We start from the raw sequence: 23,851 nt of genomic DNA, 5'->3' as shown, positions 1-23,851 counted from the left end.
CACAGAGAGCAGAGGCATAATGGGATTTGTAGTTTCACCATAGCTGGAGTGCCAAGGTTGCTCACCCCGGTGCGGGAAAGAATTGGAAAATAAATGTATCTAGCGATCTCTAGAATGGTTACATTGTATATCTTAGACATGCGTTTCCTGTGCTCCTCAGCTCCATCTAGTGGCCATGATGCTGAATTTTACTGCATTTGTTCAGGAGAGAAAATAGCCTAAAGAGCATTTTGTTTTTGAGTTTATACACATATTCCTCTAAACGCAGGGATTGTCAAACGACGGCCCTCCAGCTGTTGAGGAACTACATGTCCCAGGAGGCATTGTACAATGCTGACATTCACAGAAAAGACTGGGCATGATGGGGATTGTAGTTCCTGAACAACTTGAGGGCCGTAGTTTGAAGACCCCTGGAAAGCCATACAGGTGTAAATATGCACCAAAATAAGCTTTTTTATTTAGTTATTTTTTTTATATGCTTGACTTTTCCGCCGGCTCCTAGCCGGGTGTATTTTATTACGCCCATGAGCGTAAAATCCAACACCGAAATCTGCGATGACAGGCACAGAAATCCAGAGACCGAGCCGGACGGAGATTTATTTTTCGTATATTTTAGGAAAAGTATCAGAAAACAGAATTCACAATATTGGAATGCATTTCAATACAAACCAAAGTCGTTCTCAGGTGACTAGTGATACATTTTAACGCTAACATTAACCCCCCCCTTAACAAAAAAAAAAAGGCAATACATTCTCCAAAAATAAATTACAATTTTGTCTACAGTAAAATTTTTACATATCAAAAACAGTAAAAATGACAGTTAGTGGTCTAGAGAGGATACAAGTAAAAACATCAGGATGAGGTATAGGGGGGGGGGGGGGGAGGGGATCACCAACTTTGTCAACATTCTCAGCCAATCACAAGCATAGGGCTGATTCACATTGATATCAAAAGCCACATCCAGTGTTTTATAACCAAACTCCGGCCAAAACTTTTTTTTTTTTTTTTAAATGGTTGGATTGAGCCGGCAACACTGAAGTCCATATAACAATCTATTGGTAACCGGTTACAAAAGGAGTGACATCATTTGACGCGTTTCAGCGAGAGCTGTCATAGCTACAATGAAAGCTCCAGCTGAAACGCGTCAGTTTTTTTGTTTTGTCACCCCTTTGTAACCAGTCACCAATAAATTGTTAGTGTTTCCGGCTCAAGCCATCCATTGGTCTCATTTTGGTGCGTAGGGATCCTCTGAGCCTAGGCACCCGTGTGTGGATCGTGAAATCCGATTGGGTGTTCCTCATGTGTGCTGCACCTCTCAGATGTCACTTGATGAAACTTTTTATTTATTTTTTTAGTAGGGGGATCTCTGGGCCCCTATTGGGGAGATTTTCTCTCATTTACTGTCAAAGCAGGAAGCGATGGGAAATTTCTCCAACCAGGACATTGTCAGGGCCAGGCTCAGCCCTTCCTTCTCTGAGCTGGCCGCTCAGCTGTCGGCTAATTGCCACCTCCTATCTCTCTCCACAGTTACTCAGCTGTTGATGATTTCCTGCTCGTCAGTCCTGCCTACTTAAGCCGTTCAGCCCAGAGGATCTCTGCCTTCGCCTTGGTCAACATCACAAGAGACTATCTCCTGCGTTCCTGTTTAAAGACTTGCTTTGCTGACATCCCTTCTGACTCCAGATCCTGCTTGCTGTTCCACTACATTGATCCCTGACTTCTGGCTTGGCTGACTATCCGTTCCGGTTACTGAACTTTGGCTTTGTTTTTACTACGTTTGTTCTTTTTACTTTTAAACAAGTGTGATTTACCTGTACTTCTGTCTCGGTCTGATTTAATGGTTTCTGACAGACATAAAAAAAAAAAAAAAAAGAACGTAAATCAGAAGAGACTAAGCGCCAATCGATCGGTTCAGAACTCCAGAGATCTTTAAATTCTTGACAGTGACCTCACAACCAATGGGGGGAATGGTATTCCAATGCGTTTCAGGGGCAAAGCATTCAAGAACACCACCACACAGCTATCAAGCCTCCTAGGTTTGCATTGAAGATCTCCATCTGGGAAGGTTCCAGCACAGTACACTTTGGAACTCTAGGAACCATTTTTGGGCCCTGATGAAGGGGGGATTCCGTGGCCCGCCAAAATGCGTCGGCTACAGTTTTCCCATCACTTGGCGATTTCACAATTTAAAGGTATACTGAGCCCTGAACTGGTCAGGACATGGTGGAACAAACAAGCTAGTTCTTCGGAGCAACAAAAAGGTAGGAATCTGCTACAAAGTTTGTTAAAATCCCTGCAATGTGCAGAGATCAGGGGAGGAGGACAAGCCCACAATAATCGATGTCACAATACTAAAAATCTGGAGCTAAAATTGTACTTTTGACCAATCATTGACTGCCCCAAAAAATACCCAGTGGGTGGTTCTAGTTTTAAATACAAATGGCAGCCTCTACACATCAGCTTATTATAAAAATTCAATAAAACGTGGCAGTGACAGCAAAACCTTACATTACAAAAAAACAAAAAAAACAAAAACAAAACAATGTAACAACAATGTAACACTGTACAACAGTCTGTGTAAAATACTTAATAGAAACGTCACGGCTCCTTTCCTTCTATGGGAAAATGATTACAGATGTGATGGAATTAAATCCTCGTGGAAGTGTCAGATCATTGTAATGTCCCCACCATGCAGCCAATGTCGGCAAATGGAGAGATTCCGCTGGCAACACAAGACCACAGCCGGGTACGTTCCAAACCAACGACTGCCAATCCTGGCTGCATGGTGGGGATCAAAAATAAAAAAAGAAAACTATATATATATATAAATAAATGGATACATTAAACTCAATTGATTTAACCAGTAATCCTAGTGTGGCAAATCCACCCATAAAGCTACTCAGAGCAATTGTTTAGTGTAACTAAAACCAAAACTCGTTTTGGTTTTGGATAGAGTGGTGAGGGGTTAGATACCCGGTCAAGTTTTTTTTACTACTAGAGTAAATGCAACAGAGGCGCTAGGAATCACGGGTGTGCAACCTATGGCCCTTCAGCTGCTGTGGAACGAAAAGTCCCACGAGTCATTGCAAGGTTGAACAGTTGAAAAAAAAAAAAAAAAAAAAAACTAAAAACCATGTTGTATAAAACATATGCAAGTTCATAAAAGATAAAATAAAAAAAACTTTCCTGTATGAACGTGTGTGTAATTTATATATATATATATATATATATATATATATATATATATATATATATATATATATATATATATATATATATATATATATATATATATATATATATATATATATATATACCCATTAGTGAAGGGAGAGGTGTGTGGACACCCAAAACACATTGAAGTTCTTATTTTGTTAATTCAATAGGAAAAAAAAAAAAAGTCACTAATGTCGTGATACCCTTAATGACTTCTAAAGGTTTCTAATTGCTGTCTATGTCCCCATCTGGGGAGATTCTAAGAGTGGTTTTCTCTCAATTTTGGGGGGGGGGGATTTCTTTAATTTCCCAATAGATCTACAGAACAGGAAATGAAGGTAAATTTCTCCAATGAGACACAAATTAAAAAAAAAAAAAAAAAGTGGCTTTATAAAACCCAAAACCAAAAATGTCATATTTACAATCCTTCAATGTGATGACTGCATTAGTTTTATTTTATTTTTTTAAGGCTTTGTCCCCTCCAATTTCAGCTGGTGATCTGTGGCCAGTAACTCCTGGTTTCCAGCGCCCCCCCCCCCCCCCCCCCCCGAAGGAGCATAGGGGGCACCCTTGGACAGCAGCATTGTCAGTCTGGGGGGGGGGGGGGGGCGGGGAGGAGTGTTAGATGGACTAGCAGATTTAGATACACCAACAAAATGAAGCCAAACTCCAGCTCACACTTTATAATCAGTTACAGCACACATGGCTCTCTCTACAATGTAGCAATCCCCTACTGCGGAGGACCATGCAGACCTCCAGTGCTCAATTCTTGCTGAAAAGGTCAGTGACCTGAGCGTCGGGTACTTTGAGGGTGAACAATGCAGAACAAGTTCGCAGTATAAAACGACCTCGGACAGCGTTTCAGAATATAGTAAATCAGCCAGGCAAAGAATTTCTTACGTTCATTGGACAGACACAGCTCATCTGAATCTTGGCCATAGGGTTATAGCGCCACCTGTAGGAGGACACTAAGCCGGAAAGAGACTGCAGTCCTAGCTGGTATAAAACCCCTTTTCTGCTATAGGCAAGTGGCATTGCCTGGTTGACGCGGTCGGGTTTTGGTTTGCCAACCCCTGGTTGAGACACTGCTTTGGGACATCCCCATGGTCTAGATTCAGAAGAGCCGTGTCCGTCCACGGCTGGGATGAGGGGCACCTTGCCCTGGGCACTGTGGTATCATGTGAGGTGGGGGGGCACCACAAGCAGATTGGGGAGAAAGCATTTGTGTTGGCAGGGTGAATTCTGTGGGGGGGGGGGGGGGGGTGCACTAGGAGTGGTGATTTTGGCGGGGGAGAGGGGAGGATTTGGAGGGGAGAGGATTTGTGCGTGTGTGCTAGAAAAGGTCATATAATTGACAGTAGGGATGATTGGGGGAGGGGGATTTGTTCTAGGAGGGGAAATTTGGGGGGGGGGGGGGGATTGTGTGCTAGGAGTGGAGGGGGAATTTGTGCTTGGAGGGGACATTTGAGGGATAGAGGATTTGTGCTAGGATGGGGAAAAAATTTTGGGGTGGGGGAATTTGTACTGGGAGGAAAGGGGGATTTATGTTTAGGGGTAAGCATGCAGATTAGTGCTTGTTTTTTTTGGCGGGGGGGGATTTTTGCCGACACAATCATACATCTTGGGAAGGGGGGGGTGCAATTTAGCATGTTTGCCCTGGGCTCTAGATGACCTTGTCCCAGCACTGCGTCCATCAATGAACGCAAGTGACATTTTCTTTTCTTTTTTTACCCACCATAACAATGCCTTTCTCTGGGTTCATTGAAGGACACAGCACACATCCCACTATGGAGTTCATCTTCTGGCACTGCTTTGTGAACTGGATTGCCCATAGCAGAGAAGGGGTTTTATACCAGCCAGGACTGCCCATAGGCGGTGCGTTTCTTTTCTGCCTAGTGTTCTACTCCTATAGGTGGCGCTATAGCCCTATTGTCAAGATTCAGAAGAGCTGTGTCCATCAATGAACTCAGAGAAAGGGATTTTATGGTAACAAAAAAAATCCAGTTTTTCAGGGGGCTGGGTCAACAAGGTCTACGCGTTTCTCACCGTTTGGCTGTCCTTTAACATAAGGCTGTCGGAGAAGGAATTGTCCTCTATGGTATGGCTAAATGGAAAGGTAAGTGGTGCTGGATCCTAGAATGGAGCCCATGGGTTCATCCGGAATTGGGTCTAAGACGCATTAAAGCACTGGGCAGGCAGCTCATGTTTACCAAACGTTCTGCTAGAACCAGGAAAAAAAAAAAAAAGGAGCTCCACAGCCAAGGTAAGATTCCAAACATCAAGTTTATTCAACTAAAATGGTCCAATATATCCCATACCTGCTTCCAACACATTTTAGAGACAAGGAGGTTCTCTCTTCATCAGGGCTTGGAAATGGTAGTTTGGCTGGGAAGGTTGCTGGAGGTGCAGATCCATTCTCTTAATTTACTCCCAACTTTCATCTTTAATAACCGTTCAGGACCTGATGAAGGGGGCATCTCCTGGTCCCAAAATACATTACCCCCAACCTCCATGGATTATTAACCTTTTAAGCCCTGATGAAGGGGGAATTCTCCTGGTCCCTGAAATGCGTTACTCCCAATCTATTAACCTTTCAGTCCTTGATTAAAGGGGCGCCTCCTCGTCCCTGAAATGCATTACTCCTAACTATATCTTTACTAACCTTTCAGACCCCAACAAAGGGGGCAACGCCTCATCCCTGAAATGTACTACTCCCACCCGCCATCTTTATTAACCTTTTAAAGCAGAGTATCACCCAAAAGTGGAACTTCCGCTTATCTGTCTCCTCCCTCCCCCCTCTGGTGCCACATTTGGCACCTTTCGGGGGGGGGAGCGGGTACCTGCTTTAGACAGGTACCCTCTCCCCACTTCCGTCGGACCGCGCCACGGTACGTCAGAATTCCGGCCCGCTCCTTCTCCTCCTGTCGGGCCAGAAGGAGAGCACAGCCAGGCAACGCGCATGCACAGTAGGGGCCCAGCCAGCTTGTAGCTGCTGACTTAAATTTTTTGAGGGAAAGGTGGAACTTCCCTTTAAGCCCTGATGAAGGAGGGAATTCTCCTGGTCCCTGTAATGTGTTACTTCTAAACCATTAACCTCTTAGGCCCTGATAAATTGGGCGTCCCCCTCATCCCTGGAAAGCGTTACTCCCAACCTCCATCTTTATTAACCTTTCAGGCCCTAATAAAAGGGGGTGTCTCCTATTCCTTGAAATGCATTATTCGCAACCTCCATCTTTACAAACCCTTATCAAGGGGGGGAGGGTCCTGGTCCCCGAAATGCTTTACCCCCCAGCCTTCCTCTTTATTAACCTTTCAGGCCTTAATAAAAAAAAGGTGGTGTCTACTATTGCTCAAAATGCGTTACTCCAAACCTCCATCTTTATTAGTCTTTTAGGACCCGATGAAAGTGGGTCTCCTATTCCTCAAAATGCGTTACTCCAAACCTCCATGTTTATTAGCTTTTCAAGCCCAGATAAAAAGGTGGGGCAGCTCCTGATCCCCAAACTTCATTCCTTCCAACCTTCTTTATTGACCTTTAAAGCCCTAAAAAGGGAAACGTCTCGTGGTCCCCAAAGTGCGTTACTCCCAACATTCATCTTTATTAACCTTTTAGGCCCTGACAAAGGAGAGTATCTCCTTATCCCCAAAATACATTGGATGAAGGTTTGGAATATAGTGGGCTGTTAGTTGAATAAGCTCCATATTTGCACCATTGGTGTGGCACTATATTCTTGCCTAGTCTATGGTGTGGCGGCATTCCACCAGTCTCCTCCCTGTTTGGAGCCGCAACTTTCTATGTTCAACTTTGCAGAATATATATATATAATATATATATATATATATATATATATATAAGCAGGTAGGTAACAGTTTCACTTCCAGTCATCCTCCGTCTTCCTAACACCGTTCCTCCATCTTCCCAATCTCAAAAATTTCCCCTTCTCACAATTCCAAACTTTGCTACATCCTTCAAGCCCCGCCCACTTCTTTGGTACTAGATAAGGTGGCAGTGGTAGTAGTAATGCCGGGTAAGGTGCATCCAATGGACATGCTTAAAGAGAACCTGTCATGGAAGCCATGTAGGCTTCTACAGTTGACCAGACTAGTCAACTGGCGTTTTTTTTTTTTTTTTTTTTTTTGCAGTCAATACTTCAAGCCAACTTCACTTTCTACATGCTTGTTCTGGGCTAGGGAATCACGCCCTACTCAAGCCAGAGGATTAGCATTTTTCGGGAAGCTCTCTGCGACAGCAGTCTTTGCATTTCTATTGTAACCTTTAATATGCACAAGACCTATCCTCCCCATTCTTGATATGAGACATTATAAGGAACCCATTGGAGATATGTTAGCAACCATTGCTGGCTGCAGTTAAAAAAGGGGGGTCCGGGTCTTTACCCCACTTGTCGCCAATGAAATCATAATTTAGATGCAGCCAAAGCCAGAGGACAATAATTACAGAAATATTAACATTGCAGGAGAGGTCGTCAATGATTGCTCCATAATTTCACCAGCAAAAGGTTTCCTTTCAAAATATACCAACCAATGGAATACAAATATGGGCAACTCTCATGATTCTAATATGGGCAAGCCACGCCCCTGACAATTCTAACTGCAAGCACCGTATTGGCTGCATTTAAAGCGACTGTCGGTTCATTCTAAAATTTAAAAAAAAAAAAAAAAAAAAACATAAAAAATTCTACAGGACAGGATGAAATTAAAAATGTCACGGAATATAAAATCCCTAAAAACAATTGTAACAAGATAACAGTCAGGTAAGCCCCTGGCATTGGGACACACAGCGATATAAATCGTCGTTTCTTTTCCGGCTCAGTTCTAGAAAAGTCCACAGGATCCCATCGTCCCAAAGCGGCACACAACGCCGCACTGGACCACAATCTCTGGAGATCAGAAGCATAAAGCTGTCCATTAAAATCGCATAGATCCCGAGAGCGGCTCATAGTAGAAGGGTAATAAAAATCCCTCAAAATTCCGGAAACCAAAGAGGATCAGACACAGAAAATTCCAGTGTATTGCTTTAAGAAAAAGAAACCATCAGGTCGTCAGTCAATTGGCCAATCAGTAGCTTCTCCCAGCATCCTTTCTGCTGACATCTTTCAGGTTCTGTCTATCTGGTTCCACTTCACGTCACAGTATAAATATGAGATTCCATCTCCTCCCAATTACAGCTCGGTGGTGAGTAGACATCGCGGTCTGGGCGGTTCTTCAGTAACCATCGCGCTGTGGAGAAAATACGAATAAAATGAATGAGCTTTAAAAATTAAATTTGGTTGGAGAAGACAAAACGCCCAATAAAACCAGGCGATGTTGTGACGTCTGACCTTGCGGTTGCAGTGGGTGGAGGTGAAATGATCGGAGACTCTACTGCGGCAGGTAATTGATCCATTGTGTTATTCAGGACTTTAGCGGGAAGGTTGGTATCTCCTGTGAGGTGTCCGTTAGATACAAGTGCACTCTGCGGAATGGGAGGATGGAGAGGGGTCAGATACAGACGTACAAAGACAAAACTAAAAAAAAATAAATAAATAAACGCAGAAATCAATCAAGCCTAGAGTAGCCGTTGACAAAAGGGGTTACATAAAACCCTGGGGGTCCAGAGGTTGCTAGGAGTTCCTTGCACTGTGGCTGATTGACTTCTATCCAATGGTGCCCATCTAGCTTCATGTCCATGGTAACTTAATGGAGGCAGCATAACACCAATGATCCTTTCAGTTGTCGGTAAAGGAGGCATTACGTGTGACCATTGGGGGTACTTTTTCCCCACTGATCACCAATGTAAGGAACATTCTCCCCACTGACTTCCAAATTCATCCTGTCCCGCTGACCTCCAATGTAAGAAACATTCTTCCCGCTGACTTCCAAATTCATCCCGTCCCGCTGACCTCCAATGTAAGGGGGCATTCTCCCCGCTGACCACTACTGTAAGGGGGCATTCTCCCCGCTGACCACTACTGTAAGGGGGCATTCTCCCCGCTGACCACCAATGTAAGGGGCGATTCTTGCCACTGACCAGCAATAAATTGGTTTTAGCAGTGGTTCCTGAGACCTAAAAACTATTTTTAAAGGGTTCCTCTGGGGTAAAAGGGTTGAGAAAGGCTTGCTTAGAGCACAGAAGGAAGCACAAAGAATGACTTATGGAAGATTTGAAAAAGGTGGTTGATGATTAGTACAGAAAAGAGGGATAGATGGTTTGGCATGGCTCAGCTTATAAATGCATCTAAAGCCAAATATTCACTTTTAGTTTTGGGTGGAGTAGAGAAGTCTTCTAAAACTCCTGTCTTTTTGCAGTTCATTACAGTAGAACTGCAGGACCCAGCGTTCGTTTCACAAATAGCTCTGTCCTCAAGCGCTACAAAAATGCAGTACAATTTATCAGTCATACTGCTTTTTTCATTTTGTCTGACATAAATTTCACAGCCAATAGTTGTAGAGTTCTCGGGTGCCTGGAGAGAGGGGGGGGGGGGGTCCAAAAAGCAGCCAAAAAAAAGAACTACATTTCACATGATTCATTGGGAATGTAGTGGTGGGTTTGTGGGTATTGAGGTATAATGCCATCCAACCAAGATCAAAGCTGCCAAATCAATGCAGCAAAGATCAGATTGTATCCACCCTGGAAGGATCGTTAGGGAAACAGGTCACTGTTTCCTACACAAGGAGGAGGAAACACAACCTAGATCCACACTATAGGGAAACATTTGTAGCTGCCAGTTACACAAGATGGAAGAGGTCCTCCACCACCAGATGGAAGAGGTCCTCCACCACCAGATGGAAGAGGTCCTCCACCACCAGATGGAAGAGGTCCTCCACCACCAGATGGAAGAGGTCCTCCACCACCAGATGGAAGAGGTCCTCCACCACCAGATGGAAGAGGTCCTCCACCACCAGATGGAAGAGGTCCTCCACCACCAGATGGAAGAAGTCCTCCACCACCAGATGGAAGAAGTCCTCCACCACCAGATGGAAGAAGTCCTCCACCACCAGATGGAAGAAGTCCTCCACCACCAGATGGAAGAAGTCCTCCACCACCAGATGGAAGAAGTCCTCCACCACCAGATGGAAGAAGTCCTCCACCACCAGATGGAAGAAGTCCTCCACCACCAGATGGAAGAAGTCCTCCACCACCAGATGGAAGAAGTCCTCCACCACCAGAAAGAGGGAAAGGCTTGGGTGAGAAAGCTGCTCTTTATATATTGCACTTACTGGTACGATCCAGCGGGGTGTGATGGTTGTGTACAATGGAACCTGCCAAGAGAATGGAAGAGGTCAGCTCATCTGTGAGGAGCCAAAATATTGTCAAATCAGACGACTTTAGTGGAAGGATATAGAATTATAGACATAAAATTCGACTCAGTTACCGGAGGGGTGGTGGGGGCTGGAGCCATGTCGGTGAGGTCAATGAGATTCTCAGTGAGCAGAGCCAGAAGGTTATCCAGATCTTCAGTGGGGCTCTACGAAAGTGGCAACAGACAAAAAAATAATCACTTTGTAATCAAAATGTATAAATAAATTTAAATAGCCAAAGCTGAAAAGTGATCTGAAGGAAAAAGAACTACAAATAGGTGCTATCCTCTATTAATTTTGGAAGGACACCTGGCTCAGTCTTACTAAACCAGCATGGACAGCTCAAACAGGTTTTTATTCTACAAGCTAATGAAATAGGACCCTTTTTATTTCCCTTTTCCAAACGGTGTTATTTCTGTCTCGGTCCTGTAGCTTTCAGAGAATCCAGACAGGTGCCATGGTTTATAATTAGCATTCACACGTCGCAGACATCACAGAAATGCGACCACTCAGCAAGTAAAGAAGAGCGGAACTTTACAGTCTGCTGAGCAAACTAGAGAAAGTGCTCAACTTCTACAAACTGCAGACCCTTCCACACACACTAGATGTACGCTACAGAAGTTCTGCACACTCTACGCTGTTGCAAAACTGCAAATCCCATGAGGCATTGCAAGGCTGACAGTTACAAGCATGACTCCCACAGGCAGACACATGATGGGACTTGTAGTCTCGCAACAGCTGGAAGGCCACTATTTTGACACCCCTGCTATAGACAGACATTTCCACAGAATAATATACACTGTGGAATGTCCTCACACTCTACAGAGAGAGCCTTCCATACACAACAGTACGATACAGAAGGACCACACACTCAGAAGGACTGTTCCATACAATATTATTAGTATACATGTTTTATGTAGCGCCAACAGTTTGCGCAGCGCTTTACAACATGAGGGCAGACATCACAGTTATATTACAATTTGGTACAAGAGGAATCAGAGGGCCCGGCTCGTTAGAGCTTACAATCTAAAAAGGAAGGGTCAGTTGATACAAAAGGTAATAGCTGTGGGGGGGATGAGCTGATGGAGGAAGTAAAACAGTGTTAGTTAGAAGCAGGATAGGCTTCTTTGAAGAGAGGGGTTTTCAGGGATCGCCTAAAGATGGATAGATTAGGGGACAGTCGGACAGATTGGGGTAGGGAGTTCCAAAGGATGGGAGAAGCTCTGGAGAAATCCTGGAGGCGAGCATGGGAGGAGGTGACAAGGGAGCTAGAGAGTAGGAGGTCTTGGGATGACCGAAGAGATCGGCTTGGTTGGTATTTTGGGACTAGGTTAGTGATGTAGCTGGGGGCAGAGTTATGGACGGCTTTGTAAATTATTGTTAGTACTTTGAATTTTATTCGTTGGGTGAGTGGAAGCCAGTGGAGGGATTGGCAGAGAGGGGTGGAGGACACTGAATGGTTGGTAAGATGGAGGAGTCTAGCAGCGGCATTCATTATGGACTGAAGGGGGGATAGTCTATGTAAAGGTAATCCAATGAGGAGTGAGTTGCAGTAGTTGAGGTGAGAGATAACCAGGGAGTGAATTAGAAGCTTGGTGGTGTCATTAGTCAAAAAGGGGCATACTCTGGAAATGTTGCATAGGCTGCGGCGGAATGATTTGGACAAGGATTGTATGTGAGCCTGAAAGGACAGTTCAGAGTCTAAGGTTACCCCTCGCACCCTGGCATGTGGAGACGGACTGATAGATGTGCCATTGATCTTGACAGAGAAGTCAGGGGAGGGGGCACGTGGGGGAGGAAATATTAAGAGCTCAGTTTTAGATAGATTAAGTTTGAGGAAGTGGTTTGACATCCAGGCTGATATGTCTGTTATGCTACAATATGCTACAAAAGGTCAACACACACACACACACACACACTAAAGACTCCTCCATACAATACAATATGGTGTGGAAGGTCAACATTCTACAGACCCTCCCATATATTATGCTACAGAAGGGACGCACACTCCGCAGCCCATTCCATACACTACTCTACCCTACAGAAGGGCCGCACAAAACAGACCCTGTGATACACTACAGTTTTCTACAGAAGGGCCACATGCTCTACAGACCCTTCCATACACTACAGTATGCTACAGAAGGTCCATATACTCTACAGCAGGGATATGCAATTAGCGGACCTCCAGCTGTTGCAGAACTACAAGTCCCTTGAGGCATAGCAAACTTGACAGCCACAAGCATGACACCCAGAGGCATGATGGGACTTGTAGTTTTGCAACAGCTGGAGGTCTGCTAAATCGCACATCCCTGCTCTACAGAGTCTTCAATACAATACAATATGCTGCAGAAGGTCCACACACTCTACAGGGCCCTTCCATACGCTACATTAATATACATAATGTACACACACATATATACAAACCCCATACATACACTATGCTGCAAAAGGTCCACACACTCTTCAGACCCTTCTATACACTACAATATACATACAGTATAATGTCCACACACTCTACAAACCCCTCCATATACTACAATACAAAAAGGTTCACACGTTCTACAGACCCTTCCATACACAATTCCCTACAAAAGGACCACACACTCTTCAGACCCTTCTATACACTACAATGTGAATCCATGTACACACTCTACAGATCCCCCCATACACTACAGAATGTACACACACTATGGAGACCCTTCCATACACTACAATACCCTACAGAAAGTCCACACCCTCTACAACCCCCTCTATACACTACAGTATGCTACAAAGGGGTCACATGCTCTACAGACCCCTCCATATAATACAGTATGCTGCAGATGGTACACACACTCTTCAGATCCTTCTATACACAACAGAAGGTCCACATATTCTACAGATTCCTACTCACACTACAGAATGTCCGCACACTGTAGAGAACCTTCCATACACTATAGCATGCTACAGAATGTCCAAAGAGTTTACAGACCCTTCCCATACCCCACAATATTCTACAGAAGTTCCATACACTCTACAAACACCTCCATACACTACAGAAGGTCCTCAATAGACCCTTCCATACACTATAAAATACATAATGTCCACACACTCTACAAACCCCATACATACACTACAGTATGCAACAGAAGGGCCACATTCTACAGACCCTTCCAAACACTACAGTATGCTACAGAAGGTTCACACCCTCTACAGACTATTCCATACATTGCAGTACGTTACAGAATGTCCACACACTCTGGAGACCCATCCATACAACGGGCTACAGAAGGTCCACAGACCTTTCCATACACTAGAATATACAACAGAATTACCACACACTCAGAGGAATCTTCCATACACTGGAACATGCTACAAAAGGTCCACAAACTCTGCACACATTTCCATATACTACATAACATCCACACACTCTGGAGACCCATCCATACAATACCCTACAGAAGGTCCACATACTTCTCAGACCCTTCCATACACCAGAATCTACTACACACTCGGGATACCCTTCCATACACTGGAACATGCTACAGAAGGTCCACACGCCATACAGGACATTTCCATACACTACATAACATCCACACACTCTGGAAACCGCTACATACCATACATTTTGCTACAGAAGACTCACACTTTACATCAGCGGTTCCCAAGCTACGACTCATGTGCCGGTTACAGCCCCCTGGTTGTTGTAGTCCAACCTCTTCAATGAGAAGGTCATTTTTTTTTTTTTTTACGCTTACCCTGTTTCCCCGAAAATAAGACCTAGCGTGACTGTTGGTGATGGCTGCAATATAAGCCCTACCCCCAAATAAGCCCTACCCTGTTTCCCCGAAAATAAGCCCTACCCTGAAAATAAGACCTACAAGGACTTTAACTAGGGCTTATTTGGGGGGTAGGGCTTATATTGCAGCCATCAACGACAATCATGCTAGGTCTTATTTTTGGGGAAACAGGGTACTAACCATGCCCTTCTGACACAGGAACAGGTTATACATCAACTGATTACCGATGCAGAAGTACTCATTGCTCCCTCTGATTAAGGGAAACTGAACTTCCACCGGCCTCCAACGCAGGGACATATTTATTACTTCTGACGACTGTCTGGTCCCCAGTGTATGCTGGCTCATTGGTTGAACTGTCTTGGGGACCCCCGTTTTACAGGGCCCTCTCACACGCTACAGATCACACATACTGGATAGCAGTTGCTCCCTAATACACTCTGACTTGGGGCATTGCTCTTTATGCATCCCATAAAAATGTTAAAACCAGAAATACAAAAATCACTGGCTCCACCCACTTTTACGGTGGACGCATCTTCTGATGCCACGGATGGAGTTGAGGTGTTTTCAAGTTTAGGTTCTTTGAATTCCTGGCTCCCAAAGTTTCTGGAAAAGGAAAAAACAAAAACAATTATTTCAGCTGTCACAGGAACAAAGGGCTGAATAGAACACAATGAGGCTGGTACAGAAGTATTTGGGGTGCATCGGGGGACCAGGACACCCCCAGACACTTCAGATGCTGAAGATTCTTTTTTTTTTTAATATTTTATTTAAATTAAATTTATTGCTAGTAGAACTTGGGAGGGCTTCTGGGAGTGGTGCAGGAAACTCCAAAATGAAACCGATTGCTAATGCAGGACACTTCTATCTTAGTAGCAGAATAGCAATTACGTAGTCAAGTAGCAGGAGCAGCGAGCTAGAACAGGCTATAAGTGCACAGCTGGGGACCATGCAGCAAAGTGTAGAGCAAGTGAGAGGAGACTGAAGTAGTCCTCATTTCAGGGCTGGGGACCATGAAAAACCTTCAGCACCAGTGAAGAGGCTCAACTCAGTGAAGAGGCTCAACTCACGGGGTCCTAGAACATACACAGCCCATGGATGCAGCCACAAGAAAAACAGTCCAGTGTCCAGCCCACAAGTGTCCCAGGAAGAGCAGCCCCCGGAGCTCTCAGATCCCTTCCTACTCGGGGGAAGCCCCTCTCCCCTGGGTTCCAGACTATTTAATCACTGCAGCTCTGGAAGATTTTAACCCCTTCATGACCAGGCCATTTTTTTGCAGTTTGGCACTGCACTTCTTTAACTTAGCGATTGGGCAGTCATGCAACATAGTACCCAAACTAAATGTAAATAATTTCTCACAAGTGTGTGTGTGTGTGTGTGTGTGTGTGTGTGTGTGTGTGTGTGTGTGTGTGTGTGTGTGTGTGTGTGTGTGTGTGTGTGTGTGTGTGTGTGTGTGTGTATATATATATATATATATATATATATATATATATATATATATATATATATATATATATATATTAGAATGGGATGGGGAAAGCCCTTCCCGGTTCAGAGGACCCATTTCTGCCTCTACTGCCGGGACTAACAGTGAGCCTTGAGAGGACTGTGAGGTAGTGGGCTGACTTGCAGATGGATAGGTGAGTGAGGATCTGAAGGATTGAATGGTAGCATCCAATTCCTTTTTAGCAGATGCGATTAGATCACTGCATGCGGAAGTGGTTTCTTCCCTCACCAAGGAGTCAATACATGCTTGACATAAAGCCTTTTTCCAGCCTTCATTTAACTTAATTTTGCATGAAGGACATTTCTTTCTAATCTCAGGGTCAGAGCTCTTGGCCTGCCATGATAAAGGAAAAAAAAGAGAGAGAAAAAAGACAAACCATCTTTTAGAGTCAACCTGATTACTCAAGGTTGCTCACCACAGGTGCACAGTGAGAAAAGCTATCAGACTCATGTGCCCTGACAGGCCCCTCCGCCACCAGGGGGAAAAAATACCCTCAAACTTCACTAACATTTAGAGAGAAGAGGGCTAGAGAGAGACCCCACAGTAAAGCTGAGCAGAAACTATAGTCTGCTCCTTACCTGGGCCTTGCTGGTGCCTGTGCCTGTTCCACTCGCTGCGGTTCCTGAATCCATGCTGAGGCAGCAGCGTGATGCCTGTGGCGAAAACGCCGGTTCCGGACTCCAATAGCACCTGTGCACCGGACCGGAACCGGCAATAAATAGGCACCAGACCTATTCCTCCCTCCTCCCCCTGCGCTTCCGGCGGAAATGACGCCTGGCGCCTGCTCCATGGATGCCGCCCCACTTCCGGATACCTCACATCCGGCGGATGCAGTCCTCTGACTGCCCTTTCCAAGATGGCGGCGGCGTCAGGGAAAAAACAAGTGCAGGCAAGGGAAAAACAAACAAAAATGCCTGACATGCCTGACGCCCCTGCCTGGGAGCAGCAATACCCGGAGCAGTCCTGGCTCTCCCCGAGCACTGACGAGGGAGAAGGAGCCCATCCACCCGGCACCCGTAAGCCTGTGGAAAATGGGAGGAATCGGCTCTCCTGAGGTAGGTAAAAAAATAGTGGAGTAGGGAGCCTGTTCTCTCAGGACAGAACCTTGAGAGCTCCAAACTCCCACATGTGTTCCCGCCGGAGGAAACACATAAACTGATAAGTGGGAAGGAGCCTCCTTTTAAAGTTTGGTGGAGGTGTGTTTCCTGTCAAGTGGGTGGAGCCACGCTCTCAAGGTGCTGTCCTGAAAGACGATAAAGGGAAATACACATTAATGAATTAAAATAAATAAATATATAAATAAATAAAATCGTGGTTCTCATTTTAGCCAGAATCGTGCAGCTCTAGGTCCTACAAAATTTTCAGGCCAGGTATTTTAAAATTCTCTTACTTTAATCTCCAGAAACTTCTCCTAGAGTGTCAGGGAGAGGCAATCAAACTCCCAGCCTGTGGAATCTCCAGCAGACCAAACTAAACAATCCCGGCGCCTGTAACCAATTACAGCCGGTGTAGGAGGGTGTTATAGGTAAAGAGATTACAGAACATTTTTCATGCCAACTTGTTGTTTTGTTTGGAGAGGAAAGGTTCACTTTAGGATGACAAATATATGACGACACTTGGAAGCAAAGGACTTCTGTGACCTTCAAGACATTTTCACAGATTATCAACAAATCACAAAATGTAATAAAGTAACAATCACCCTGCAATATATCTGAAGACACGACGCCCGTAAAATACATTTCTGTAACTTTTATCATTTTACTGCCAGCAACATCGCGTGCCTCGGGTGATGGGAAAATCACAACAAACCGGTTATGCCACCTCCATGGGTCACTTGGGGTCATCCTGTGTTACATGTCAGATTGGGGAGGAACGAGTTCAGGGCACTCTGCCCATACATAATGAAGTCTTATAACACAAGCAACAAGGGTTGGAAACATTGCTTAGGGAGGACAGAGGCAACGTGTTGTCAGTTCTCTACAGGAAGTTAAAGTGGTTGTAAACCCTCCATATCCCCAGTGAAGGGACTGTCCTCCGGAGATGCACAGAGATGAAGCAAATCCTCCTACACAAGTTGTACCTGTTTATCTGCAGTCTTCTCTACATCGGTTCAAAGTGCTGAATTTATAAAGCTTGTCTGAGCGGTAAAAAAAAAAGGGATGGGAGCTAAAGTTACACTACTCAGAGCTCTCCTCACTGAGCTCTGCGACCTGATTGGAGGGAAGGGAGACACCCCCATCCAAATAGCACACAGGAACAGAGCTCGGCCTCTCAATCAGCTGGAAGTCCCTCCCCTGTCACCTTTTTGCTCTTGATGTCAGGAAAACTTGTCAGAAGTGACTCATGCAGATAGCAGAGGAAGGAGGCAGCAGACAGAAATGACAATCAGTGCTCTTATTTGAAACAAGTACACAGTGCAGGGACAAGGTTGGGGGGGGGGGGGGATGGGCTGCCCTGGGTGCTGTGATATCATGTGAGGTGGGGGGGTGCCACAAGGAGAGGAGTAATGACAGCAGCATCACTACTTCTGTAAACTTAGTGCTGGAAGAGACAAGCCAAGTCTGGAGAGGAGGAGAGAGCTGGGAGGAGGTGCAGGCTGTGCTCTCTCTTCCTTCTAGCTCCTCCTGCTACTGCCGCGCTTCTGCATTGGGATTGTGCAGGGCTTGCTAACCCCGCCCCCATCTCCTCCCAGGATCCCCATTGATACTTGGGGATTTGTACGTGGAGGGGGGAATTTATGTTTAGGGGGTAAGCATGCAGATTAGTGCTTTCATTTTTTGGGGGGGGATTTTGTGGATACAATGCTTATCAGGAGGGGAGAGCACAGTGTGGTATATTCACTATGGGCACCAGACGACCTTGCCCTAGTACCAAGTACACACTATAGAGAGAGATAGGCTTTGTTCATATCTCATGTTAGCAACTATTTTAAGTGCTCATTGGACTTCTGGCAGGATCAGCTTTTTTTTGTGCTGATCAAACAGATATAACAAAAGGTTTCAATAGTATAGAACAGTGGTTGTCAACTTACAAGATAGATGGGGTCTCAAATGTGGCCCCTGATATCACCAAAGGGCCGCATACAATATTTTTTAAATGTATTGCTATAAAAAAAAGACTTTCAAAGACTGAAGATTTACAGTACAAGAGGAGATGGTCATAGATTGTGAGGCTGGAGTCAGGCGGCCAGAGGCTGGAGTCAAGCAGCCAGAGGCTGGAGTCAAGCAGCCAGAGGCTGTTACACGAAACTGCAGCTGATCACAGGCATTACAGACCCATTACAAATCAAAACTCCCACTGCTGACTGCTGGGTCCGAGGGCCACACTGCAAACACCAAAGGGCCACATGTGGCCCTAGGGCCACAGGGGTATATAATCTCCTTAAAATTGTGTAATAGGAGGACACTGTCCGATTGCAATGTGTGTGGTCCTCTTTAATTATAGCTTTTGTTAAATGTTTTTCTTGAGCCAGATGAGGTAGTGAATCTCACAGATGTACAGGAGAATTCTATTAGCCAAGATACAGAGATGAACCAGCTTTGGCAGCAGGCAATGCAATTGGTACTCAAAGACTCCCCCCTTGATTGGCCAAAAATGGTACTCACGTTAGGAAAAGACACTGCGCAGGAGGCGGGGTCTCACGGAGCTCTGGAAATTCCTGTGGCTGGACGAGATTATTCAGCTTCACAGTTACCCCCCTAGGAAAAAAAAAAATGTGTGACTGATTATATATATATATATATATATAATATATTATATTATATTATATATATATATATATATATATATATATATATATATATATATATATATATATATATATATATATATATATATATATATATATATATATATATATATATATATATATATATATATATATAAAAAGAATACAGAATTTATATAGCGCCAACAGTTTACAAAGTGCTTTACAATATAAAAGGAGACAGTACAGTTACAATACAATAAAATACAAGAGGATTAGGAGGGCCCTGCTCAGAAGAGCTTACAATCTAATAGAGAGATATATATAAAGATAGATAATATATATATATATATATATATATATATATATATATATATATATATATATATATATATATTATATATACATACACACACACACAAGATTCCCCCTGCAGGATGACCACGGGGGGGGGGGGGAATGGGATTTTGGGCACTGACCTGGGAGATGGATCTTCAATGATTAGATTCTTGTTACTGATCCCCAAATCATCTCTAGTGATCTGCAACACAAACATAACGAGAATTTTTTTTTTTTTTTTTCTCTGTTGGTTGAACTGGATGAACTTTTTGGTCTTTTTTTCAACCAGATTAACTATGTAACTATATATGTGCAGAGTTTGGAGAGAAGAGTTGCTCAGTCCTGATGAAGGAGGCGAGGATCATCAAAACATGTTGGCTTATTTTCTTTGTATAAAGTCACAACAAAGAACAATGTTCTAATTTCTGAGTCCTCACAATAAGAAGGTAGTAGCCCATGGGACTAAAGTGCTTATTTAGTTCTCCGGTATCCTCCTGCTCATGCCTGCCCACTGGAGCACCAGCGTGAGGGGCGGTCTTCCCATTTACTATTACACTAATGTACAGGGAGCTGCAGCTATAATACATATTAGCAGGGATTCCCTGAACCTGGAATGTAATTTCAAGGGTTCCTTCATGTCAAAAAAGGTTGGGAAAGGCTTCTCTATAGACTTTGTAAATAAGCCAATGGTATGATCATTAGAGGGTTATCACAACAGAGGGCATTCTCTGTAGATACACAATGATAGAAGTTCACTTGACGGACATTTTCCACGAGCCAAACCCTCACCTTGTGTTCAGCCTCGGCCTGGGCTTTTAGAATATTGCTCTTCATGTCAAGGGGCAGCCAGATCGGAGTGGACAATGGAGCCTCAATCTTATTATTGAGACATTTCTCCACCAGCTTCACTGAGTCCTCCTACAACACACAAGGCCATGGATCAGACTGTGCCATTATATGAGGGAATATAGGATGGGACGGGATGAAAGAATGGGCTTGCCAGGCTTTGAGTGAAACAGGAAACCTTGAAAAATGTAGACAAAGGGAAGAGTAAAGCAAAGGGTTGAGGACCTGTTATGGTCATGTTGGCCTTTAAATCTGTCAGGGAGCTTTTAATAAAGACGAGGACCTATACCTTTACTTATTTTTTACAGCATTAGAAATAGAAGACCAGACTTATCAGGAAATAGTCAACCAGCTAGAACTTTTGGAAAATTCTTCAAAATGTACAACCTCAGTTTAATGGGATGGAATGGAACGCTTGTCTAGGTATTACAGTTTATATGTTCAGCTGGCAATAAAAGTGGTCACCTGTTGCTATTCATATTTTTATTATACCGATATACCAGGAGGATCTGGAAATAATTCATGGTGGGGCGGGAGTAGTCAAAACCTGAAATAGGATGGAAGAGGCATTGGAATTATGGCCTAGGCCAAAACTAAGCGTTCTGCTCAAGGCGCCAACAGGTCCTCATTTGCAGTTATCCGCTGGGGAGTGCAGGCAGGGACAGAGCTCTTCGCAGCTCCGTGGATATTGATGTGAAGAAAGAAAAGTCCCAACAACCGCACATCACAACAAAACTCTGTGTGCGAAAAGTGAAAAACAGCCTCAGCCTGGGCTCTTGTTCAGGCCACACTCCCAATGCGTTCCGCCCACATGATTAAGCCCCATGGGTGGGGCGAAACACATTGGGGTGTGGCCTAGACGGAGCCCGGGCTGAGACAGTTTTGCCCTTTCCACACACACGGTTTTCTCGTGATGGGAGGTTGTTGTCACCAATGGCTTCCCTGAGAGGAGTGGAAAGCCAGCCTATCAGAACATACAAGTGGAACGTCATGTTTAGTTAAGGTCACCAACACAGGATTGGGTCAACTGGTACTGATAGTTTGATAAGAAGTGATGTCACATGGTGCTGTATAAGAGGGAGCAGAGAAAGTCACGAACTGGCCTCATTGACATGATAACCTGAAGGAAGATTTAGTGCGAGCCGTCAAATCTCTTCCACTCTCTCTATAGTTCGCTATGGTTTTTAACAAATTACTAAAAAAAAAAAAAAAAAAAAAAAAAAGTTAAGAAACTAAAAACAAAAAGCCTTCCATGTGGGGCAGATAAAACATGTCAGTGATGAGCAAGTGTCCACGCTACACCTCCACAGTCTATGTCTGCATTACTATTCCGGTGGAATGGATCTTGCTGGATCTTTGGACAGTCGGAGGTGCTGTACCTGTTTTCCGACGTTCACATTGATGTTATATCTTGGTGCAGGAAGGGCCCCGTTATTGGCCTCCATGTTGTTCACTTTGACAGTCACGTCTTCAGATGCTGGAAAATAACCACAATCATAAGCCGTGACATCAACTAAAAGAATTTGAATGGTTTCAGCCTGTAAAGCATTTATTGCGGTCTCCATCCCCCCCTCCCCCTCCATCCCACATAATCATCATCTATCATTACCAGACAGCGCTGGATTATTGTTTGTTTATATATGGCAGGAGTTTGTCCTTTGTACCTCTGAAATGACTCTGTTACTCTGACCCGTCCGAAATGCACACAATCTCATTATGAACTATAAGGCGCTGTCACCAACTATTCTCAATTCTGAGCTTAAAGTGAATGTGTGGTCAGGCGACGGGCCTTAAAATTATGCACATTCTTAAACAGAATTAAAATAAATGCCAAGATATCTGTAACTACAAGTCTTGTGGAACAAGTCAGCCTCAAATATCAAGGTAGAAGCTCTGAAGTTATCTAAATTGTGCTTTAAACAGCTCAGATCCCCCTAAGCACCCACTCCCCCCACCCCCCCCAAGCATTGACTGATTGAGCAGCTCAGATCCCCCTGTGACCCCCCCCAAGCAGTGACCGACTCAGCAGCTCAGATCCCCCTCTGACCCCCCCAAGCAGTGACCGACTCAGCAGCTCAGATCCCCCTGTGACCCCCCAAGCAGTGACCGACTCAGCAGCTCAGATCCCCCTCTAACCCCCCCAAGCAGTGACCGACTCAGCAGCTCAGATCCCCCTGTGACCCCCCCCCCAAGCAGTGACCGACTCAGCAGCTCAGATCCCCCTGTGACCCCCCCCCCCCAAGCAGTGACCGACTCAGCAGCTCAGATCCCCCTGTGACCCCCCCCCAAAGCAGTGACTGACTCAGCAGCTCAGATCCCCTTGTACCCCCCAAACAGTGACTGACTCAGCAGCTCAGATCCCCCTGTGACCCCCCCCCCCCCCCAAGCAGTGACTGTGACTGAGCAGCTCAGATCCCCTTGTACCCCCCACTCCAGCAGTGAATTAGCAGCTCAGAACCCCCTTTGTTGTTATACAGAATTTATAGACCATTTCTATAGATTTATGGTGCCTTCATCCTTTTCACATTCCAGTCTCTGCCCCCCCCCCCATCATAGTTCTTCTAGGAAAGGTTTTGCATATAGAGCAATACTGTTAGTGATCACTGACCTGGCAGGATGTCCACTTGCTCCGCAGGCTTCTCCTCTAAGCAGGGTTTGAGAAGGTCAGACCCACCCCCTCCAGTCCAGGGGCGGGACCCACCGGCAGAGCAAACACTTCATCCAGGCTACTCTCCAGCAGTTCTTGGCTGTCCATCAATCCTACAAAGCTGTGGAGGGGCAGTGGGAGAAAACTGAGTAACGGGCTGCAGCGAGGAAGAGCAAGCTTCCGGCTGTGCTGACCTGCCATGTGCTGCCGCCTCTGTATTCCCCCCTCAGGAGGCGCCAATTTCTGCAGCACTCTGCGTGTTGGTGGTGCATTGGTGGTGGAAAACCTCACATTAGCAAAAATATTCCAAATACTACTCACCGGTCCATATCTCTGGAAATACACGGGAAGCTCTGTCCAAGCATGGCAAGGTTTCAGGGCGGGTACCGACTACATCTGGTTTCCTTATATCAACAGGTTTCACTCATTTGTAAGTATGACTGTTACTAAGAGATCCACTCTGCCTTCTGCATTACTCATTTAATTCTATAGAGAATGCAAGGGGAGAGGAGAGT

General features: G+C 44.8%; 1 pseudogene; it reads right to left on the bottom strand.

The window, feature by feature from the left end:
• Positions 1-5,480: 5,480 nt before the first annotated feature.
• The window catches only part of LOC141147257 (band 4.1-like protein 5), an 83,214-nt pseudogene continuing 64,843 nt past the window's right edge, over positions 5,481-23,851 (bottom strand).

Source organism: Aquarana catesbeiana, linkage group LG06 (assembly GCF_042186555.1).
Source record: "Aquarana catesbeiana isolate 2022-GZ linkage group LG06, ASM4218655v1, whole genome shotgun sequence".
In the NCBI taxonomy this organism is placed as follows: Eukaryota; Metazoa; Chordata; class Amphibia; order Anura; family Ranidae; genus Aquarana; species Aquarana catesbeiana.
The sequence above is the reverse complement of the archived record's forward strand: the minus strand, read 5'-3'. Positions and strand labels throughout refer to the sequence as shown.